At 34.5% G+C, this 24582-nt stretch overlaps 1 pseudogene; it reads right to left on the bottom strand.

Moving 5' to 3' along the window:
* Positions 1-1874: 1874 nt before the first annotated feature.
* On the bottom strand, positions 1875-24366 carry LOC134242298 (interferon-induced protein 44-like; annotated as a pseudogene).
* Between the last annotated feature and the right edge of the window lie 216 nt (positions 24367-24582).

Genomic DNA, 24582 nt, shown 5'->3' with positions numbered 1-24582 from the left:
TAGGACGGTTCTGAATATGAGTAGCTTAAGTTTTCTAAAGTTTTCTGATCATGAGTAAAAAGAACTAAGACATGTGTGAAGGGTAAAAGAGAATACAATACTTTGAGGGATTGATGCTATATATATAGTCGATGCAATGACCTCGTAAGCAAATACAATTTTGCATGGAGCCAAATGCTGACTTGCGTTTTTCATACTAATTGTTAGTTCATTATTTTGACACTGAATTGACGACGGATTTTCCCGTTATATCCTGATAATGAAAAAGAGCACACGGTGGGTGTGACCGGTCGGCAGGGGATGCTCACTTCTCCATGGCACCTGGTCCCACCTCTGATGTTCTGGAGATCGTCATAAGCTGTCATACGGGGACATTAGTATTTCACAGACACATTTTGTTTCTCTTAAAATTAATATTTTGATATTTTTAAGAATCTTTATTTTTAAAAGAGTTATATACTTAAAGTAATAAGCGGTGTGAGACTTCTTATATCTATAACGGTGTAAACTTTAACTAATAACGGAGCTTGAGCTTTATTCGTATATGGAGTACTCTATCATTTTAAGTACTTGCATTTATGTAGGCATCGTCGGAAACCCACGGGTGATCTCGTCTTTACTTATCACCCGTGGGCAAACTCGCCGAAAAATCGTCGTATGTAATTAAATATGCATTGGTCATTTGATTGGCCGCATTACAGAATCACGATGCGAAACAACGAATCACAGTTCATGTTACGTATGCATGTTCGGCATTGCAAAAAACATGAAAAACTCTTCCGTAGTTAACCCAGCTGATAAATCCACTCATTGGTGTATTTTGCAGTTAGAAAGGGGTACACCTTTATAATATATGATGGATATTAATGTCAGTGACCTGTACGAATTGACTTTAATTGTTTTAATTCAAACCTCGCACGTTTTAACGAGCGTCAAAATATTTACCATCAATAGCAAAGTAATAAACGTATTTTTCAAAATTGAAGAGTTCCAACTTTCTGATTGGTTGACTAAAAACAACAAATTAGCATATTTTACGGCGATATTTCAGCTAGTTTGCCCACGGGTGATAAGTAAAGACGAGATCACCCGTGGGTTTCCGACGATGTTATGTAGGAGGCAAGGTAGACAACTGTGGTGGCATATTTCTCAGCCTACATGCTTGCATAAAAAAAAATAATATGGATATATCCATATGTACAACATTACTATGTTGACATGCGACTTATTAAGCAATTATGCAAAATAATTACGTTGACATGCAAGTAACGAAACTCGTAAGATACTTAAAGTTTAATGCTTGTAAACTACCTTACATGTAGTAAAGTCATTATATGATACCATACAAACAAAATGCGAAGATTTTCCAAGACATGCGTCCTATTTATGTCAACATGCTAGAGAATTATTATGTTAACATGTGAGTAAATTATGTCAAGAAAATATATTTCAAAATGTTACTTTTTATCGTGCATAATGTCATTAATATCTTGCATGTTAAAAGTATATCCTGCCTGTAGACATAAATAAGTTGCAATTTTCTCAAAATCTATTGAAACTTACGTATACCTTCAGAGAGAGAGAGAGAGAGAGAGAGAGAGAGAGAGAGAGAGAGAGAGAGAGAGAGAGAGAGAGAGAGACATACTGCTGACTAATGTAAATATATGGAAATAGACAGGTGTATTTGACTTCAGTACATGTTATGATGTTCTTTTGTCCTCATAGGAAATGTATGAGGATTGTTCCAACAATAATGTCTTTTCACCTTCTTCGCGTTTAAATCATGTAAATATCTTACTGAAACCACATTGACACCTTAGATTGATCTATATAATAATTATAATAATTTTACTGGCTAGGCTACAGTGTACATTGCTTTATAGCGTATTCTTTGCACTCAATTAAAATGACTGGAAAAAGAGCACACAATGAACTTAAAATTAGGACCTTTATAGAAGGTAGTTTATAAAAGATAGCCAAATGTCTCTCAGGTCTGTTTGTAGGTTGGTTTTTTAATTTTATGTGTTATTTTCTTTAATCATAAAGGCATTGTCATGCAAACTCCTCTGTTAAAGGGAAAAACAAGTGTAAGGCATCTCGAACTTTCACACGACGATGCCCCGGATTTAGCTCCATGCGACTTCTATCTGTTCCCCAAACTTAAATTCCATCTATCTGGAAATAGATACAAATCCCAACTTGCCCTTGGGTCTTCAGTTTATTAATATACGATTGGTGTCCCTATTGATGAGTATGAAAATTGTTTCAGAAGGTGATTGATTGTCTAAAATGTGTATCCAGGTCAAGGATGAGTAATTTGAAGAGCACGGACGCAAAAAACATCAAGATTATTGTTTTGGAAAACAGCACAGTGTCATAATTTTGGAACATCCCTCGTATACTCCTTCCAATAAAGTTACACCTATCAGTGACATGAACAATCGTAGGAAAATTTTCTGTTCATCCACTGTTTTTGTCAATAATGATACACCAAAATAAAATGAAGTCTGCCTTAATACTTTAGCTCAGTCCTTTGTATTCAACTCTCCCGTACTCCCTTGTTCTACGTCACATTGATTTTCTAAGAAGTCGTCTGCAAACATGAGTGCTTTGTGCAGGGCGCCGAGGGCTACGATGTCCAAATTTGCTTGAAGTTTGGTTTCTTTTTCATAGTTTTTCACCGGAAGCACATGGGATCTTGGGATGGCAATGATATAAGCAGCTTTATTCACAGCTCCTTCGACAATTTCACTTGCGAACATATTGCTGATATCCTTTTTAACATGTTCACATATTTTGTCCATTTTTGTCAGGAATACTAGTTGAGGTATACCTATGATGAATGCAAATATTTTATTGACAAAATTTTAGGAAATAAAATGCAATAACAACACAGAATGAAATCGATCCAGAAAGTGTATCTATAGCATGAGTATAAGTGAAACTAAAAATAAAATGTATAAGTATAAAATTCGATTTTTTTTTAAAGAAAACCAATTAACTTTCGAAGAATGAAGTATGCTAAAAGAAAAAAAAAGAAACGCAGGGTAACAAAATATACGGATTTTTACCGCATGACCCAAAATTTCGAAAACTGGTCAGATGGGAATCTTGTTTACTGTTAATTAAAGTCAGAGTTCAGAATTACTCGACGTTACTCAACACGTAAGGAAAGTGGTAAAAAGCTAAAAACAGGTCCAAATTGATGACGACAATTTTGTCCATAATATCATTGCACCATTAGATGCATGTAATGTATACACATTGTTTTTCGATAATTACAGACGATATGAATTTCTTGCAATCATGGCATAGTTGTCGGAAGATCCATGGGGTCTGGCTTTTACATTGTCTAAGTAAAGACAAATGCAACAAGGGAATGTATGTACAGTTTCTTGAAAATACGTCCTCAATTTAACGTCAAATCCGTCTTCAGAGGGGCCCTAGAATGGTCTCCAACCAACAATGACGATTATGCTGACGCGTAACATAGCCAGGTCAAGATCTAGATTGAATTATTCAATCTGCCAACACTTACGACCATTAAAACTGCTATTAATACAAAAGGTCGGGAATTGTGAAATTATAATTATGATAACCTTTTGTATAAATAGCAGTTTTATATCAATAGCAGGCCCTTGTTCCCTTTTCATTCGGGGCGCTGCATCATACCTTAGACATAAACACAGGTATTGACTGTTCCTTCATCATGTACTCTGCACTAGAAGTGAAAGTCACGGGATTTTCGGATATGACCTTAAAAACATAGGTTCTGTTTCACGGAAGGCGTTTAGACGATAAAGAACTCTCACTGCTCAATGGTCCCAGAGTGCAAAGTTTAGGTCTAAATTCACAGCCCTTCACCGGCATACGGTGAAGTCTCCACATGAGTGAAAATTTCTCGAGAGGGACGTTAAACAACATACAATCAATCAATCATTCACCGATTGCGCGATTTTGGTTAACTTAATGTTAGTGTTCCCCTCACTTGCGCATGCGAGCGTCCTATGCCTTTTTCGGTGTGTTTATCCCCAGTCAAGTGTGTAAACAATCACATTTACCCACTTGTTTGGTTTCCGTAATTTTCATTATTTTCTTTATGAACATCTGTGGGATTAAGTTGGTGATAGTGTTCGAAATGCCCAAATTGATCTCTTTGAACTTAGATCAGTCTTTTAAGAAAGGTTAATAATGTCCTTATTGGGGGGATAAACATGCTTATGAAATCCATGCAAAGGAGTATTAACGTTTTGACAGATGCGCTCAGGAGATATTAAAGATAATGAGTTTTTTTTCACAGAGGGATATCATCATATAAAATTTCAATAACTACTGACTTATGAGATGAGATGTTTTGGTTACACTTTCAAAAAAGATGATTTTAAACATTGGATAGGAATACTGGAAAATACATGAAGAAAAAATAAGACTGTTTCACTTCAAATGATCACCCGCCGTTTCTTTATCCTTTCAATATATGTATACATCCCATGAAAGTTAACGTCATAAGTTTTAAAAAAGCAAATTTTTGTTTTGAGGTAATTCATACCTCTGTCTTCAGCGAGTGCTTTGATGTATTTGAGTTTTTTAATGATGATCTCTGGAAGAACATCGAGCGTGCTTCCATCAATAACAAAAACAACAATGTGCATTCTATCCTTCAATGTCGGATCCTTTACAAATCCAGGAACTTTGGTCGAGGCTTTTTCAAAGGGATTAAACTAATAAGTTAAACAAAAAATAGATTATATTAATTACGAATTCATCAGAACAGTGTTTCTTCTATAGATACTGAACATTTTCGTTAATGTCATGTAAGTCTTACAACAAGATTTAAAATAAAATAAACATAGCCATACAGTGTAGTGATTGGGCATATTCCATCCAGAGTAAACCCAATATCCTCATCCTTAATGGAAAGGTCCATCTCAATTCCTCGTGTATCACAAATGCTGAATTTTAAACGTTTCTTTGACATAGGATCACGGATATGGAATTTTCCGAACTATTCAAGTAAAGTCAGTTTATACTGAAACATTTTCCATGTTGTTAGGTATGAAATTATTCCAAATGAATATCCTTCTTCTAATGTTTATTAAAGTATTCAATAATTAACCACCTTGAAAAATAGGCTATGTTGCATCTTAAAAACTTTTAGTTTTATCGCCTAAAATCATCTACGAATAAAACTTTGCTACAACCAGTTTTAAGCATTTCAATTTTCTAAATTGCATTCATAATTTTCTATTATAACATGTGAACTGAGTCTATAAACAAAATTAATGCTTTTCATTTAAAGATATTATTGTACGGACAAGTATTATGTGTACATTATATGTAAACATGTTTACAGTTTTACTGTTTATACATTGTTGTATGTTAAAATATGCCTTTAATCAAATAAATCAGTTTAAGAACTTACGAACAAGGATTGCCAGGATCAGAAATGTAAGAAAGCAAAAGAAATAACTATCATAAATAGCATTGATTTTAAAATTAGTCGCTTGACTTTTTACAAACAGAGAATTGCTAATTTTTTTATCTAGCGACTAAAAATAATAAAACACCAGTTTAATATTTCAGAATATTCATATTACAAGTAAACATTTCAGAAAAATGTGATATAAAACATTATTAATGCATGAAATCAAAATGCGGAAATTCATTCATTTATTTCATTCATTCATTTTTCTTCGCATGATGCTTCTTAAAGAAGCATTTACCAAGATTTAAAACACATGGATAGCTTCATGACAAGGATAACTAGTTCTAATTGTAACGGGGACCGTTACAGATGTTCCCCAAACGCTCCCGAACTACCTTTTTGTGCCAATTTCCTTTAAAACTTTTTTTTTAAATATGCTCAGTTATCGCAGGATTTCATAAAAGAATTTTAAAGCTACAATGATAACTTTTTGTCATTTAACGCATTGCACACAAACATTTACGCACGTGCAATCAGATGCAAGGTGATCATGGCATGTTGTCTAAACCATTAACATATCTTTATATTCCAAGAATCAATAAAAAGTCATAAAAATATAAATGTTACCGTTTTTCAAATTCATTGTTCATTTTTCGCATTGCGCTTGCGCAAATACATACAAGCACGTCCTTGCATTTAAGTTTTATAGTAGTATCATGTAGGAATCCATTGTACTTATTCACATTTTAAATTCCATCCTGTTCTGTTGAGAAACAAGAAAGTTATAGGCATTTAAAGTTTCAGCCAATAAGATTGCAGCACACGTAAATTTACGCGCTTTCATGATAATTCTTTTATTTCATTCTGTAGATCTTTATAATGTATGACTATGTTCAAAATTTCAGAGGATTATGACGTAAAGCAAGAAAGATATTGATACTTTAGTTTTAGAAGCGCACGTGCATGCGCGTAAGATCTTGCTATTTTGACCATTTCATCTTGTTGATACTACTAATATATCCATGCATTGTGAGTTTCAAAAAATTCCATCAAGAAATAGAAAAGTTAAGGCTTCATCCATTATAATGGTAATTTCACATGTTGCACGTGTGCGCTCTTGCCAGTACACGTGCATGTATGTACTTTCATGAAAATTCTTATATGTCATGCTGTAGATCTTCATAATGTGTGACTAAGTAAGTTCAAAATTTCAAGGGATTATGACGTAAAACAAGAAAGATATTGAGACTTTAGTTTCAGCCAATCAGAGCAGAGCGCACGTGCATGCGCGTGAGATCTACCTAGAATGACCATGTCATCTTGTTTATACTACTAATATATCCTTACATTATGAGTTCAAAATATTTCATCAAAAATAGAAAAGTTTCGAATATTACATTATATTGGCCATTTCACGTGTTGCACGTGCCCGCTCTTGCAAGCACGTGCACGCAAAATGACCTTTGTTCGGCAACTCTACTTAAGATGCCTACTAACCCTAAAAAGGTTTCACCTAATCGGATGTATAGTTTACAAGATTACTCGTGGACAAAATTTTCCCAGGAAGAATAATAACTAGTGCTAATTGTAACGGGGGCCGTTACAGATGTTCCCCATACGCTCCCCAACTCCATTTTGGTGCCATATTCCCTGTAAGCTTCACTAAATAAGAAAATCTCTATGAATTTGAGACTTCAACAACGTTTACGCTGAAGTGTACCAAGTGCATTCAAATTTAAGCATTGCACGCGTGCACATGTGAATGCATGTGCGTAATTACCATATCATCTTGTCTACACAATCTATATATTTTATTATACTTAATATTAAAGTATTTAATCCAAAAGAATTAAAAATACGCTCATTCGAGTGTATTTTTGATTTTTTTTCATTTCACGTGCACGCACGTGCATACATAAGCATGGTGACCATACTTTCTTGTAGAAGTCCATTACATCTATCTATGTTCTAAATCCCATCCCGTTTGGTTGAAAACCAAAGGAGTTATAGCTGTTTAAAGTTTCAGCCAATCAGATTGCAGCGCATGTATACGCACGTGTATGCATGTGCATAGTGACCATACCTTCTAGTAGAAGTCCATTATATCTATCTATGTTCCAAATACCATCCTGTTTGGTTGAAAACCAAGGGAATTATAGCTATTTAAAGTTTAAGCCAATCATATTGCAGCGCACGTGCATGCACGTGTTTTCATGATAATTGACCTTTATCGTTATGTAGGATATTTAAATACATGCCTATGTTCAAAATTTTAAAGGATTTCGTCAAAAAACAAGAAAGATATTCAGACTTTAGTTTCAGCCAATCAGAGCAAAGCGCACGTGCATGCGCGTGAGATCTTGCTATTTTGACCATGTCATATTGTGTATGGTTCTAATATATCTTTATATTATGAGTTTCAAAGCATTTCATTAAAAATGTAAAAAGTTACATCAATATCAATTAAATCGGTCATTTCACGTGTTGCACGTTGCACGCTCTTGCAAGCACGTGCGCACAAAATGACCTTGATTCCGCAAATCTACATAACATGTCCACTGAACCTAAAAAGGTTTTACCTACATCGGATGAACAGTTTACAAGATCACTCGAGGACAAAAAAGTACCCAGGAAGAAGAAGAAAAATAACTAAAAAGTCTGCTATTGCAAGCAATAGCATATGTCGCCCCGTACTGGACAAGATTTTCATTTTTATCATCACTAAAACAATGGTCCATTAGCTAAGCTTGGACAACCATCGAGTCGTATCAGTCCTTTCCGTTGGAAACGGAAGACCTTAATTGGGTACATCCTACTAATTATTTTTAGAATCGGTAGGAGAAGAAAGTAGTGCAGGTAAAAATTAGAAGTTCCTAAATTTGCAGACTTGCATAAAAGAAATTGGGCAGATGTACTGAACTCAGCCTCATACTTATTAATTGGCAGTATCTTTCCTACCAAAAAAGCTTGGCAAGTGTAATTTATTAAGAAGATCAGCCGAATTATTTTGTGTATTATAACGCCAGTGAGAACTCTGAAATTTCCCTACTTTCACTTTCATTTTTAGAGGTTCTCCCGGAAAACGAATCTGACATGCCACCTTCAATTCGAGCATTTCTGCATTGCACAGAGCTGATGTTTGTTATGAGATGATAAATTATGTGTAAACTTTCTCAGTTTAGCGGAATCATGAACATTTTCGGCGAGATGAATGTTTTGTTTACAGTTGTGATCAAGGCTTCGCGCACCTGCAGTAGCGGATCCAAGGATTTATGAATGAATAAAAACTATGGAAATGACTTACCAATTTTCTAATTTATACTTGCACTATCTAATGAAATTAATAATATACAAGTAATAGATATACAAGAAAACGCGAAATGCTAATAAATGCAGCTGACAATCGTTATTTTTTTATATAGATAAAAAAAATAATTATAAATTCTAGAGACAAAACAGAAGGAGAATGAATAATGGCAAAATATCACATGACTGGAACTGAATTTCATGAATGAAACTTTTAAAACGTTACTTGTAAGTTGTATATGTTATATCTGTGTATTCTACCTGGCTGTGCGCTTCAAAAGGGGGGGGGGTCGTCTTGAACATAGTACCTTAGCCATAACGTCTGGACGGTAAGTGCTAGGGCTTTCGTATTTCAAATATGTAATCCTTGTGAAAAGAACTTTTATTGGATACAAAGAACTTTGACCCTTTGACGTAGACCTTGGAGAACACATGTGTACATCTTAACCTTTTTTTCTGTTTCGTTTCTATGGCAACTGTGAGCGACTCATTATAATTATTTTAAAAGTAGAAATCACTTTGACACATTGCAAGGAATAAACATTGAAAGTTACAAAACAATTGCTTGCATAGTTATTGAGAAAATCGAAATGGAAGAATTTTAACTTTCCCCTGGTTTCCACGGCAATAATCGATTATTTGAAAATTCTAAATGCGAATCGCACAACTACAGATACTAATCATTAAAATAAGAAAAGTTTCATGACGAACGTTTAAGGGACCAGAGAGAACACTCGCGGACAAAATTCGTCGCTTTTTACATGTTTCCATGGCAACGGTAGACATGGAACTGAACGACTTCACTGCACAACTACAACCAGTGATCGTCCTTTGAGGAAAGTTTCAGGAAGATTGTCCCAGCCATCTCTGAGAAACAGCCTGGATAAAAAAAACATGCGTACAATATCAATATGTCGTCCCCGACTTAGTTCGGGGCGACATAATAATAATAAAAAACAGAGTAAAAACAATATGTTCCCCAACTTTGTTTGGGGAACATAATAATAATAATAAGAAACAGAGTAAAAACAATATGTTCCCCAACTTCCTTTGGGGAACATAACTTAAGTTATTAGCAAAAGAAGCCAAGCAACAAGCACAGGATTCGAAAGAAAATCATGCAGGTTTGATTATATTACAAAATCAGTTACTTTTTTTTGAGAAGAGCGGCATTTGCATATTTTTTATAAATTGATCAAAAAAAAAAAAAGACTTACACTTTTTGTCAAACTGTTTTCAGTACTTCCTGAACATGACCGTGATGATATCTTTCCTTTGAATATGGAGTTAATAGTATTCAGGAAACTGGATTTACCCGCGTCCACTTGTCCAACAAGAAGAATATTTAATTCAGGTACATTTGCTTCTTCGAATGGCTCATGCCTGATTATATTTTCCTTCAATTCCTGACACGCCTGTGTGAATAAAAAATAACCATCCAGATAAACTATTACAAAAGGTAGGTGATATTGGATTTACAAGGACAATGAAATACAGATTATAAGGCAGAGAAGTAAACAAATGACAGAAAAGCATTCAGGAAAGCTCACTCCTGCATGGTACCTGATCCCACCTCTGATGCTTCGGAGGCCCGTGTTTGCTCTGCTCTTATTTTGTATATTGTTTAATGGACGTTGCGGTTGAATGCTGTTCGTTATCTCCATATCTTTCTTTTGTCAATTTATTCAAAACCCTGTGTACAATCAGAAAAGGTCGGATTTTCCAGAATAAGGGACGACACCAACAAAGGGTCACACAGCAAATTAACCACCAGTGCGAGAGAGATTCAGGTGTGGGTAAAACCTCCAGGGTTGACAAGAAAAGCTCGGATTCGGCGTTCTCTACTCCTTATGAGACCTCGGCGTGCAGCTCCCAAATTTTTTTTGGGAAGGTTATTTCCGTCATGCTGCAAATTCTTAGACTTTGGTAGGACATTGTTGACATTGGCGTAGCCGCTGTCCAAGCGCTAGCATGTCCAAGACATGTTCGATGTGGGGAAAGATCCGGAATGAGTGCGGGCCATGGTAACGTGGTGATATTCTGCTGTTGAGATAAAGTAAAACGATCCTGGTCCTATGATATCTGGCATTGTCATCTTGAAAATGTAATATTGACCATAACGACATGCAAACGGCACAACATGGGGTGTCATGATGTTGTCCCGGTAATACTGCCCTATGACACGTCCAGCAACAACATGAAAGTCTGCACAGTGATGTTCCCTATCACAATCAATGAGCCATACTCATGACGATCATGTCTAATGACGGTAACGTCACAGAAACCTTCGTTATGTCTGTGCTAAACCCTCCTACTTCTGTTTACGAAGGTAACAGTGAACCTTGACTCATCTGAGAAATATATTTTCATCGGAGAATATCCGATGTTGATGGTGACAATACCATTAGAGTCGGGCCCTGATGTGAAGGTCTCTAAAACAGGGAATTACACAAGGAAGTCGGGCGTGTAAGTGAAATCTGTGCAGTCGATTCCTTATGTTCTGGCCACTCGCTACCAAGCCAGTTTCCCTTTGAAATTGTATCTAATTTGCTCTTATCAGACAATTTCTATAAGCAGTAGTACGGATTAATCTTTCCTGAGTCTGATTTGTTGCCGTTGGTCGGACAAGATCGTGGTCTATCCTGGACGGACCCTGTAGCCCGATGTCTGGACCTTAATCTGCTGATTCCAGTCTGGGAAACATTCATTGAGCTTGCCACAGCGATCTGTCTTTTACCAACCTGTAACATGCATAGGGCACGTATCCTTCAACAACTGATTATCTGATGCTTTCTCTTCCAAATCTTTCTTTAGGATGGCTTTACGTTTTCAATTCAGCGGCATTCAAACTTGTGGCTTTGATCATCAGTAGCATCCCGTTCAGATCGTGTAAGTGCGATTGATGTGTTTGAGTGATTCATTTCTTAAATAATTCTTCCTTTTAAGGAACTATACAACATGGTTTCTCATTCTTTCTATTTTTAGGTAAATATTTTGATCACATACTACAGTATCCCCTACATTTGAAAATTATTATATTTTCATTATTATTAGTTGCCATTAGTATTTGTTCACCTATTACATGTACCATATCAAGAATATTTTATATTACATGAGATCAGAGATGTTATTGTTAAGATCTTATATTTCGCATGTACGTAGGGTTATCAAAATGTTCGTGGACTAAGGCTATTCAATTGGAACTATGTTGTCTGTGTCTTTAAATTTGATATGGAACATAAAACAACAAAAAAAGAAGAAATATTGAAAATTTTAGCTTGATACATTCATTATATACCGAATTAGTATTAAATAATAACGACATTATATGATCACCCGGCGCTGTCGCTGTTTAGTTTCATAACGTCCGACTACGTCATTGTTTTTCAGTGTCCGCTTCTTCTACCTCATACACTTATTTTGATGAGATTCCCTGGAGCCGATTAAGGACCCCCTTCTTATATGACTCTACAATGTCATGAACAGCGGCTTTCAAAGAATATAATATTCCAAATGGATATATGCATTGGGGGAGATCTTCGCTTGATTGTGCCAGTATATTTTGCTTTTTGGAGTTCAATATCAACAACACATGATCATCGTCATTTTTTGACGTAATTGATTTTTTCATACCTTGACAACAAATCGACATTAACTGTACATTCCTCTTCTCTCCGAATCAAATTTGACATTAAAAGACAAGTGCTCTGAATGCATATTATTTCATTGTATCCAGTTTGAACATTTAATTTCTTAGGTCTATACCATTTTTTTCAGGGACAAAGCCTTATAGAATGTTGGAAAAGGAAACCCTCCCCCTTTTAATGTCATTTTCAAGGCCTTATTTGTTTGGAAACTTCATTTATGTTCTTATTCGAACAATCTCAAACGAACATAAAAAATTTACCAGCCTTATTCAAAATCATAACAACACTGATTATGGGTAAATGCTCCAAGACTTGCGCATTTATTAACATATAAATTACATAGAACACGCGAATATCTGTCTCACTTTCCTGAATATACATGTAACTCGATTACGTAGATCTACAACATAAAGGCATTTCAATAATTAAACATTTTCAATTCATATTATAATATAAACATACCAATACCCGCTTAACTAAATAATATATATAATGGAGGGTGGGTGGGCGGGCGTAATGCGTGTGAAAAGCGCAAAGTCTTGAGCTCGAATGACTATAAAAATCACAGAGCATGCCAGTCATGCTCTACATAACCCGTTTAACAAGTATTACTACGCGTTACCTCTTACACCCTATAAATAGCAACCACGTGTTCGATATAAACAAGTTAGATTTATCAACCTGCAATAATTATATTTATGTTCTTATTCGAACAATCTCAAACGAACATAAAATATTTACCAGCCTTATTCAAAATCATAACAACACTGATTATGGGTAAATGCTCCAAGACTTGCGCATTTCGAATGTTACAAAGAAAGGGGTAAAATAAAGAAAAATGCAATTAATGATACACACAAATATTTTATGATCAAATGCCCAGGCACTTTGACACAGACAATAGTGATTGTACATTTTCATGAAGGTAACCGTCTTTTGCATTGTCTGAACGCCACCTGCCGTGTTTCTTAAACAGTCTGTCACTTACACCAGCATTAGCAGCTGCAGTAGCGCCCCCAGACCTAAGACTGTGAAGACCAAATTTCGATTTATCCACCCCACAGGTTTGCAAAGCCTCAAGAAATATTTCTCTAGCCCTAGTGTATGACAATGGTCCAGTATTTCTTAACTTATAAATGCCCGATTTCTTACAAAAAGTCACTGCCCTGAAAATAAAGCAATTGGAATCTGGTGATACATCAGCAATCTGCAGATACAATTTTAACATATTATAAGGACATGTAACAGTATCTGTTTTAGAAACGATCACATTACTACCATTCTTATATTTGTCTGTCTTACTTTTTGCTATAAACAGAGATAAATGATCATTATAAAACATAATGTCAGATCGCTTTAAGTTGACAAGTTCTGAAAAACGCAAGAACGCTGCGTAACTTAATAAACACATACATGAAATTCGAATGTCCGGTAAACTGCTACTTGAAGATCCGTAACGTTCCACAATGCGCTGAAGTATTTCAGGAGTAATAGGCTCCTTTTGACGCTAGGTTTTCCACCGATTCTGCGAGATCCTTCCAAAACTGAAATAACTAATGATGAGTGACAAGGGTTTTCTTTACCTGCAATCTCATGAGCCCAGGAAATTGCGTAAAAAGCTTCATTAACCTTGGAAACAGAATTGTATTGCTTAGATAAATGTATTAAATACAAAGAAACGTTAAAGTCAGTAGCAGGAATGTGGTGAATTTTAGGATCTTGTGATTGACACCATTTAATCCAGGAATTGAAAGCATAACGATATTTACGATAAGTATTCTCAGATTTAGATTTCTCACAGTAAAACCTCAACTCTGCTAGATTTTTCTCTGATGTATGAAATGAACTCCATCTTCCAATTCGGAAAATATCTGAAAAATGTAAAAATAAAAATTCTCGTTAGCATCATCTCCAATTCATTATAAAATCACGACCTCGTCACTCTGCTTGAACAGGGACCATGTCATTCAGGAACTTCTATAGACCATGTCACTAAATACCCAATGTATACTAGGACCATGTCTTACTTTTTTTTTTTTTATACAAATCTCATCTCTAAATCGTTAAAGTACTTATATCATGCTTGAAACATTTTATTTTAATACAACGCACGTCAAAATCTTCATGTATTTTCATATACTTGACCATGTCCCTCAGTACATCTGTACTTGGACCTTGTCATACTATGTTTCATGCAACATCGAGTCTTACAGCTAGTAAAGATCCTGTAAATTTATCTGTACCAAATATACAGTGCTTTGAAGTACCTCTACACAAAATCTCCCTGTTATCTTTAAACTCAATCACGTCTAACACATAACTTCTGTAAGTTAAATCTGGCCCAAAGATCATTGACCAAAACGGCGACGATGGCCAATACGGTACAATCAAAGTACCACGTGATCTACAATACAAAAGATGTCTTATCGTCCTCAAGACCAAATGAACAGGCGGCACAAGCCAATTGTTATCAGAATTCCAATATTGTTTCTCCTTGTGAGAAACAATCCACTGCCTCAGTACCAGGATTCCAAAACAGAGAATTAAATCTGGCAACTTAGAATTTAAATAACTTGCAAACCTGTCCACTGTATAGGGACCCCACATATCATTCATAAACTCAAAAAATTCCTGAGATACAGACCAATCATCATAATCAACTAGTTTACTCACGAAATCTGCCTTCTCATTCATAGATCTTGGAATCCAGGCGATATCTAAAGAAATATTTCTCTGTAAACACAAATGAAAAACTGAAAATGCCATTTCTTGCAAATCACTTTTCATGCTACCACTTTGGACATTCGAAACACAGTTTTTACTGTCAGTCAATATCTTAACGGACTTACCACTCAACTTCTCTTTGTAAGAAAACAATGCCAGCTGAATCGCTTTAAGTTCACGCCATGTAGAACTTTGTGCACTTTCTAACTCTGAAAAATTACTGTGAAAATACTGTTGTGTATCTGATAAATGACAAACTGCCCCAGCAGCTACAGAACTAGCATCTGTACACAAAATAGCAAATGTTCTTGAATACTCATTCATATAACGACAATTGTAATTTTCTAAATTTTTAAACCAAAACGCAAGCTCTTGCATAAAAGCGTGTGAACTATCAAACCTGATCAAACTGTCCCATGAAAATCTGGACTCAATCACTTCGTAACACTTCCGTGTCATCAGCCTACTTATGTTACCAATAACCGGTCCCATAGAAATGACCTTGCCCGTAAACTGAGCTAATTGTCTTGCAGTGACCTTAGGTAATTTATGAAATAAATCCTCTAAAGTTCGCTTACAGTCCTGAATCGCTCTGTTTTCGGCTTGTCGTAATTTTTTGTTATCATCTGAATCCGATGCGATGTCATTATGCTCGTACTGATGAACAGTGGCCCACCCGGCTGGAGAATTGTCAGCGATACGAATCAGTTTGTTACGCTTGGATAGCTTAGAAATAATGCTCTCAAAAAGAGCGACGCCCTCACTGTTGAGTTTAACTCTTTTCTGCAACTTCTGCAAATCAGCAATAATTTCCTCGTTGAATTCAAACTGTATCTTATTGCCAGTAGACTTCAAAGAAGACGCTTTGTCCTTCTTAAGTTTTTTCTCTAAGTCGATTTCACGGCCCTCCTGACAGTCTAAAAGTTCTTTCTTAAAGGACTTCAAGGAAGAATCCAGATAACACTTGAATAAGTTAAATGTATCTGAAATATCCGTCGCTGTAGCACTAGTAGAAGAATTCTTATCTGTATCCCCGCCCAACAGGATACTTTCAGAGTCCGACATTGTAATGCGTGTGAAAAGCGCAAAGTCTTGAGCTCGAATGACTATAAAAATCACAGAGCATGCCAGTCATGCTCTACATAACCCGTTTAACAAGTATTACTACGCGTTACCTCTTACACCCTATAAATAGCAACCACGTGTTCGATATAAACAAGTTAGATTTATCAACCTGCAATAAATATATGTAAAATTTACGATAAAATTTCATGGAAATTCCAGAATAAAGTAAAAATGTCATATCTTATGGAAAAATTGTGCCCCAAAACACTCCTGAATTAATGGAAGTTTTGGATATCAAATGATCATATCAAAAGAGTTTTTCTGTCACACATAGGTCGCAAAAACGTCGTGTTGGAGGTTGCGCCGACTGGACATACCATTCCTAAAAAAACTAATTTATTGAAAACTAAATTTTATGATTCCTGGTTTATTCTCTAGATAGAAAAGATGATGGTGATAAGATTTTTTAAAATTCACTGATGTAACTAAAGTGGTTTTAATTTTATGGCGCTAGTCCACGAACGTTTTGATAACCCCTCGTATTTTGCTCATAAAGTGTGAGAAAAACAAACAATCGCATTCAAAACACCATAACACAGACGGAGTTAATTTAAAGTGTGCTTTTTTGACGTCAGAAGAGAACAGAAGTTGTTATCATGGATCTTCCATTAATTATTACTTACCTCTTGGTTAATACAAGGATTTTGATATTAAAATTTGTTTATCAAGGCAAGGAGATAAAAATGTAAATACATATATAACCATTGAAGTATTATGTTTTGAAAGGTAAAATAAAGTCTGAAAACTGCAGCGTTGTGTGCAAACAAGTGTTGATAACCATAACGCACTTAACTCAATTTGTATTCTCACAGCATTGAAGTAATGAAGCTATGTCTTTCAATAAAATAGTGATTAAATGCTTAAATATTTTTTTCTTCACACATTATTCGGGAATAAAAGGTTTCATCGTTTTTTCATAAAGATTTAAATTTTGGATAAATTGATATATATATAAAATTCAAATTTCAATTTTCAATTATTTTCACTACCATTCATTTTGCTACTTTACCTGTATGTTCCAATCTGGGGATTCCCTCCATGCTTCCTCAACAAATGGTCCATCTTAAAATGAGATTAATTAATCAAAAGGATATCTAAACACCAGAGATTATACATGGAAATTAATCTGATTATTTTATATTGGAACCAAGGGTAACAATTGAAATTTAACCCATATTAACAATAATACATCTAATTGCTTGATACCAAGTATGTTCATGAAAGACTTTGTAGAAAATATACTTATTCAAATGATGACTTCTTAAAAATAAATGATGAGAAGTACATGTAAGATACTGTCTATTAGTGCAGTGCTTATCTTTGATGTTTCATAACGAGTATATTGCATACAATTGAAGTGACGTGTTTGTTTTCGAATTAATTGACACTCAGATACACCATGCATTCGTGGCATAATGCAATACTTTTGATACGTTATTTAGAGGCACCAAGTAGCTATAACTTTGGGTTTCGAATGATTAAAAATATCGAATGATTAAAAAAATATTCATAAATTTCATTTATAGTGTATTATGTTGGCTAATGTATCATACTATTCAAAGAATCACAAGTTATACAAATTTGTATAAGTTGTAATGCTCAAGATATTGTATAAATGAACCTAAATTAGGAAGAAATTCATACAATCATGTCAAATTAAAACTTCTTTAACATAGAGTTTTTAACAACGGTCAATGATAGAATCCAACGGACTTCTAAGATTAAATATACTGACACGCAAAAGAAACGCAACACCCTACTTTAGGGGGAAATAATTATGTAAAGTAAATAATTTTGTATCTTAAAATTATGAATATCTTCAATTTGGTAAAAATCGGTAATTTAACGGTTGAACGATTTCCATACCACAACAGTAAGTCAAGTTTGAGTCTGCTTAACAGAAATTAAAATTTAAGTAATGCAGCAATATTACAGAAAATAAACTTTCCTCTCGTTTCCCGTAAAGATGCTAAGGATACTTGAAAATGGCTTAAATTTTTTACGCATTTCGACTGCTCTAGCCGGAAAATTTCAATGTTAAGGTGATGGAGAGTTGCTGATGCGAAATTTTACTACGCTGCGCCTAAACAGGGTCTCAAGTATCATATTCATTAAGGACAGTCTTTGTACCGGAAGTCCAAGGGTGGCTACACAGCTCTAAGTTAGAGAAAATTCGACCTAATCATCTAAAAAACGGGCATTTAAAAATGCCAAATAATAATTCCTTTGCTCAGATCTCGATATTAATGAACCTATTACATCGTAGAAATTAAGCTGCAAATGTTGTTTAGGGCAGTCTTGCATGTTTTACTTGAATTACTGGGAGGGTGGGGTGTTTTAACAGTCATATTTGTTTTAGTAAACAGAAAAAAAACATATAACATTTTTATCAATTCTCTGAAAAATGAGTTTAGCCTTACTTTTTTCGCATTTGAAAATCATAAGATAAAAAAATCCAGCATTTGTAGATTACTGCTTGTTGCGTTTCTTTTGCGTGTCAGTATATCAATCAGGTAACATTTATCCGAGTCTAATAAAGAAACATACATGCAAATCCTTAGAAAAAAATATATTTTTTTTAATTTTAGATAATGGTATTTTTGCAGTGCCGTCAATAAATAATATTGGATATCTTTACAAAAATTCCTTACCTTTCACGAGGTAAACTTCCAGGTCTGTTACATTATTGTGTCCGTTTGCTATTGAAAGGCAATTCTCTTCTCCCATATCAAAGTGTGATCCGTTGAAGTTATACGAAGTGTCCAGTGAAAAACAACTCCCAGTTTTGTTAAATACGATAGAGTTTTGTAAAGATCGCAAATTGAAAAAACATGGACCATTTTGAGAATGTTTTAAATAGTTATAACCTTTACCTTTTATATAGTGAAATATTTTGGGCTTCCATTTCGCAGCAGTGTATAATTTAAACAGGAATGCATTTTGATCTAAGGCCCATTCACCACTACAACTCCACCTTTCCGACAAATAACCTCCGTACACATTGCTACCGGTGTTATAAAAGATGGTTACTGTAGGCCCTTTGTTGTCACATAACTCATGGAATTTCTCTGACGACCCTCCATCTCGAGTGATTTTGTACAGAAGTTTAAGATGACATTCCCTGCCGATCCATTCGGAAAGCTGTTTCCGATCATTACATCTGAGTAAACCATCCATCTTTCTGAACTGTCAAAATTGATAGAATTATGAAAATCATTCAACAGAAACAAAAATGAACTTATTTCATGAAAGAATAAAATAGAACATAATCATCAGAGAATCCGGGCGGCAAGGGATTCTCACTCCTCCGTGGCACCTGAACCCACCTCTAATGTTTGAAGGTCCGTGTTTGCTCTGCTCCTATTTTGTACGTTTTATGGACTTTGATATATTGAATTCTGTTTGTTATCTCTTTATTCTTTATATTAAGAGGAATCATGCGAATCAATGAATAATACTGTAAATGTATTATATTTAGCGCGTACTGTATTTGGCGGAAATTTGATTTTGAATAAGTTAGCGTGGATTTGATTAAGTGTGTATGTTAATGTTCTTTCTCATAAGTATATGTTTGAGGCATTTTGCGTTCTACTTGAATTAGCGGAGATTGCTTTCCGCCAAAAGCGCTAAGAAGAATACACAGGCAATTGTAATACGTTTACAGTATTTATACTTAGTCCATGTCTAAGCGAGAATAAAATTGAGTCGGCATGTTGAAAATTCTTCTACGACAAAAAAAGTTAACTTCAAATTCTTTATAGATTAAAACGAGCCTAGGTTGTTCGGAAAGTTTCTGGACTTCGGCATATTTTTCTATCATTTTACGTCAAACACTGTATGGTGTTATCAAAATTACAAATAATTTACATTTTAAAAAAATTGTATGTGGATCAATATAAAAAAAGCAGCTAAACGTGTCACTTCTTTGTAAAATCCTATTTCTTGTTTTCTCCCTACTATGAATTATTGCTTTATAATCTATGACATCTATACTTTCTGTTTACTAATACAAATTTTCACATAATTAATTTCATTAGAGTCAGTGGATGTTTTTATCACACCAATCAGCCAAACTCATGCTGTCAATGGAATTTCTCTCTTCAAATAAGGATAAATACGCCAAATTTTATATGAAATCTGAAAAATCATATATGTATAAAATAAATGATAAATAGAATACATCTTGGAATAAAAAAAATATGAACCACATCTTCCATTTAACTGATACAGCATTAATGTACAAGAAAGCTGCATCACTGGTCATGTTGGTGTATAACTATTTTTGTTTTTGTTACAAAAGAGTTATCATTCCTGATAAGAGAATGTAAACAGTTCTAAGTCGCACAACATGCACAAGTAACAGCTTTTCAAAAAAGCTTGCCTGACTAATGCAATCAATATCTATAGAACCCAGAAGCATGATAAGTTACTTATATAAACGTTTACATTGAGGGGAGGGGTAATTATTTCACTAGGGTAAATAATGAAGACGTCGCACAAAACATCATGCATTAATTTAATTTTTAGTTGTTTGCTACTTTTCAAAACAGTGAGATTTGATATCAAAAGGTATTTTGTACATGTATGTGTTAAAATTTGGTTTTGTTCTGTTTTTGTTTGTTGTATAAGGACGCCACCATTTGCCTGTGGAGGGTTACAAATACTTGGGACTCAGGACCAATGAGCAGTTACATGTATCGTTTTCGTGCTAACACCCACTGCAACTCGGGACTTGGTTTTAAACGGTCTCACCCTAAGGACCGATCTCTTAGACTACGTCCCGCAGTGGATTCGAACCCGTGACGTAAAGATCAGCTCCACATTCCGCAACTTTATAAGTGGTTTTAGAAGATGTAATAAATAAGGGAAATGAACTAATGTAATTAATGTACGCTGGATAGCCGTGGCTATGTAAAGGTTATATATTTAATTTTTAAAAATTCAAATTCAAAATTAGATTCAACTGCATAGACAGTCAGGAAGACAGCTGAAAATATGATAACTACAAGAAATAAAGGAATCGTTATGATAAACATACAGAATTAAATATGTTTAAGTACAAGATTGTTGGGTATGGCAGAGCATCAACTATTGTTGGAAACAGCTCATTATGCATAAATGACACAAAAAACTTGACGGTCATTCCTTATATTCCTCAATCCTGGAATAGGAGGGACATTTTTCCCAAGTGTATTTTCTGTGTTCCATAGGAGGGAGAATTTTATCTCTGAAATTGGGGGGGGGGGGGGGGTGCGGGTCCGGGTGAGATATGATCAGGAATATTATGTATATTTGTCCAGTTTTCCTCTTAAGAAGTTTTTTCCCGTTTCGTTTTATTTACTTTAAATGATGTACTTTCTAACTTCTTTCACAATATTTCCGATATATTTTTTTCCAAGGTTCGAAATTCTGATGAAAAGAACAGACTTGAAGTTTTCATTTCAATTCAGTAGAATTATCCAGGAAAGGGGCGCGAAGATATACAGGTGACATTTGGTGCAAAATGATTGTGACACCCCTTACCTAGAAGACAAATGGACTTATCCAATAGTACAGAAAGGTCAAACGGACATGTCCGTATATGAAATCGCATGAAATAAACAGCTGCATGCAAAAAACTAAAGGAAATAAACACATCAATATATTGTATCATTAAGATGGTTACTTTTTTCTGCTTAATGTTTTGTTGAAACGCAGGTAACAAATTCCAGTGATAATCAGCATGCACAAATATTGGCTGGCTAACTGTGACTTCTTAGCTTCGCACCTCGGAAATATCAATCCTTATACATCCTGACGCCGTGATGTCAGGCAATACTCACTTCTCACCAAAAATAACAGAAACTGTTCATTGATATTCATGATCAGAACATATCGATCTATTTCAGAAGTAAAGAAAGTAGACTAGAACATACATTTTTTGTCAATGGTGTTTCCATCGTTATTTCAAAACAATTTTAGATATTCATTGAACTCTTTTACGAAAGATGATCTTTAGGTGAACTAATAGCAATGAGGACAAAATTTTTACTTTACCAGGGTAAATTTATAAGAGATACCAGATCATTTTATAACTAATACGTCATTGGTGTTACGGTCATTGGCATTACTTCCTAAAATTTAACACCAATGACAGGCAAAATATATTCTTCTTATATAGAAAACATATTTATTTGTATTCTACTTTGCAAACCTATTCATGGTGTTTGAAAGTAATTTGATTCATTTTCCGATAAATATTTTTTTTCCCACTTAGAGACGTTTTAGATACACTGATTCAAACCAATGATAAACCAACACTGTATTTCTTTCAGCTTTTACCATGCATCTGTATATAGAATACTAGTACGTATGGGGCTTAATTGAAGAAAAGTGTTAGAAAAAATTAGCGTTTTGAATAGGAGGATTTCTCCTTTATATTTTTTAAGAGTTATCTACATATCTACATAAATCACTTATTCTTTAAATTATTAAATGACAGTACATCTCATGTAGCTCTGCATTTTTCTATGGTCACAGTGTGATAAGTCTCTGTCACTGGTGCTACCGGATTTCTTTTTGTTATAAAATCCTTTTTAAGTATGAAATCCCAGAAACTTATTTCATTTTTGTATGTAAGCCATGTAGTGTATTTTGTCTTTCACATGAAGTTTCATGTTATATTATGTTAAATTGCTACTTGGTAAGTGCTAAGTCATTGGTATTACTAATTTATATTATTGGTGTTACAGATGAGTCGGTGGAGTAACCAACCTAAAACTTGATATTTTTTACTTTTCAGAAGTTTAAATGTAAGAAATAACATTATATTACCCAATTTCACTCCTTGAAAAAAATCATAAACTATGTTATTTTGATTTATACACAAATGGCACCACATTTACAGCATAGTTTAGCGTGTGTCTTTTAATCCTTTTTTTTTTTGGTCTCATGTCAATATCCAAATATGATTGAAAACTTAAATTTCATCACTGGACAACTATACTTTCTAGACTTATCAGTAAACTTGAATAATTGTCGTAAATGTAAATACATCAGTTTTTCACTTGGTTCTATACAACAAAATTTTATAAGGTAACACCAATAACAGATCTAGAAAAACAAGATTTTTAAAGAATTTATGCATTTTCACCATATTATCAACAGAGCCCAGCCAAAGCACCAGAACCCCTGATCCTGGGACCATGAAATTGACAATTTTATTAAAGGCAGACCTATTCAATTTAACCATGTACTTGGTTAGTTCATTTCATACCCAGGAAAAGAGAAGAAGATATTTAAAAGAAATAATCATCTTCAGATGGAAATAATGTATTTTCACTATATAAACAATTAAAGAGCCCCGCCCTAACACTAGAACTCCTCGTCCATTGGCTATGAAATTCACAATTTTAGAAGAGGCATATATTCTTGGTCATCATAACTATGTACTTTGTTTGTTTGTTTAATACCCAGGGGCAGAGAAGAAGATTTTCAAAGAATTAATGAATTTTCACAATAAAACCAATAGAGCCCGCCCTAACACCAGAACCTCTGACCCAGGGGCCATGAAATTAACAAATTAGGAAGAAGCCTCCTTCCTTATCATAACTATATAATAGTTCGTTGGGTAAATATCCAAGCGCAGAAGAGAAGATTTTTAAAGAATTTATGCATTTCACTTTATAATCAATAGAGCCCCGCCCCAACATCTGAACCCCTGACCCTGGTGCCATGAAATTCACAATCTTGGAAGAGGCAATCTTATTCGACATATTAACGAGTATGTACTTGGTTAGCTTAATGCCCATGAGCAGAGAAGAAGATTTTCAAAGAAATAAAACATGTACATTTTCGCAATACAGTCTATTTAGCCCCATCCTAGCACTAGCACCCCTGACCCTGGGGCCATGAATTTCACAATTTTGGTAGAGGACTCAATTCTGATTACAATCATGCCAACAGTTCGCTTATTGTCCAGTAGCGTAGAAAAATATATTTTTTAAGATTGCACTAATTTTAGTGAGTTTACTCAGGTGACCTAAAAACACCTTTTTTAAATAAAAATATGAATAAGATAGTCATGGAATGCCTATGTCGTTCTACTTGAATCATTGGATAAGGAAATATTTACCTTGAGACGGTATCTTTCGTTATTGGACTTTATAGATTAAATTTCCCCATAAAACATGATGACAATCAATATTTCTAATATTTGACCGAAACCAAAGTAAGAATGCTATGTTTCATGTAATATGACCAGTTAATAGGTATAAAAATCGGGCATTTTTTAAAATGATGAATCAATCATGTTGATTTTGACTAAGAGTTTTGTTCCTTTACTTAGTATTTATGATAGACAAAATACATTATACA

The sequence above is a fragment of the Saccostrea cucullata genome, unplaced genomic scaffold (genome assembly GCF_032062105.1).
Source record: "Saccostrea cucullata isolate Sc308-1 unplaced genomic scaffold, CSIRO_AGI_Scuc_v1 ctg3336, whole genome shotgun sequence".
Taxonomy (NCBI): domain Eukaryota; kingdom Metazoa; phylum Mollusca; class Bivalvia; order Ostreida; family Ostreidae; genus Saccostrea; species Saccostrea cuccullata.
This window is presented reverse-complemented; position numbering and strand designations above follow the sequence as displayed.